Below are 1,660 nucleotides of genomic sequence, written 5' to 3' on the forward strand. Positions count from 1 at the left end.
CAACACTAGACACATTTCAAGCAATTAACAGTTAGTGTCAGATACAAGTTAACATAAAATGCATCTATGAAGTCATAACTTGTATCTTTTATAATATAATTTTCAGTCAAGTTTAAACACCGATAGATACATACCAAAGCATTAACAACAAGCAACAGATACAAGACAACATAACATGTATCTAATAACAAGAAACTTGTATCTTTTGTTATATTAGTTACAATGTCAAAATAAATCACAAGATACATATAAATTATTAGCAACAAAGCACCGGATAAAAAAATAAATTTTATCAGAAACGTATCATCCATCACAAAATATGTATCTCGGCCTAAAATTGAACAAATCTGAACATGCAATTACCTTAGGAAGCTCATCTCTACAAATTTCTTCAACAACTCTTCTTCTCTTGACGAGAGTTTTACTTTCAGGACTGTTGTGTCCTCTTTTCTAATAACCACTTTCTTTTTTCTTGTCCTTCTTAGCAAACTTTTGACATAATTTCTTCATAGTTTGGGGATCGTTTCTATGTTTTGACCTATTTTCATGAAAACCATCAATTTCATAGTCAAAATCTCCCAGAACAAAGTTTACAACTTTTTGAGATTCTTTGAAACATTCTAATTGAGAGACCCTAAGACTAAAAGAAGGTCCAGAGTCTCTATTCATGCTGATAATTCAAACAATGGAGCAAAAAAAAAGTGAAATTGAAGAAATCTCTCTACCAAAATACTCAACTTTCAGATAGCTTTACTTGTGGCAACAAATTTTATGAAAAAAAAATGTAAAAAAGGAATTAAATATGTTGAAACTAATTTTATGGGGGAAATTTGAATCAGATGGAGAAAATGGATAGAAAATGGCCAGATTTTGTGCAGTTCAAAGAGGAGATGTGGAGTATTTTTTGGTAAAGAGCCGCCTTTTTAGTTATAGGGTTAACTTGTATCTCACAATTAATAAAAAATATGAAATATTGGGATTTGAGTAATTTTTAAGAAGTGGAGGGATTTTTAGAAGTTTAGAAACCTATGTTGTTTATTTAGGTAATTTTTCCATCTTAATTTGGAATCGAAAGTCGGGTCCTAGGTTGGGCGAGATTGATAAGGTCGAAAGAGAATTTTGAATAAAAAGTCATTTTATTTCAATCGAAGAAAAATAAGTACTATTGTAAATAATATTTAAGCTAATTAAATAGGAAAAATTTTCAGAAATAGCAACTATAGAGCCTTAATTGTAATTTTTATAACAGTTTCATAATTACAAAAAATAGCAAATTGTATTTTATATTTAAGTAAACTATTGTCATACAAATACATATACAACAAGATTTACTGGCCGAATAATTATCCCATCTAATTAAATTCCCACAAATTACTCTTATTTAAATTAGCAGATTCCTTTTTCAAATCAAACTCAAAAATGAAGATTATTATTTCCACGATCTTTAAAATTTCAAAATATCATTCTCTTTTATCTCTAATTATTTTTTCTTGTTAGTTTTTTCATTTTTTTTAATCTTTTTTTTTAATTTTAATTTCTTTTTTTTTCTTTCCACTTTATTTTCTCTCTTCTACTTCTCTTCTTTTTTTTCTTTTCTTTTTTTATTTATTTTTTTCGTTTTCTTTTTTTTTCTTTTCTTTTTTTTTTTTTTTGTTTTTTT

The sequence above is a fragment of the Capsicum annuum genome, chromosome 4 (assembly GCF_002878395.1).
Source record: "Capsicum annuum cultivar UCD-10X-F1 chromosome 4, UCD10Xv1.1, whole genome shotgun sequence".
Classification (NCBI taxonomy): domain Eukaryota; kingdom Viridiplantae; phylum Streptophyta; class Magnoliopsida; order Solanales; family Solanaceae; genus Capsicum; species Capsicum annuum.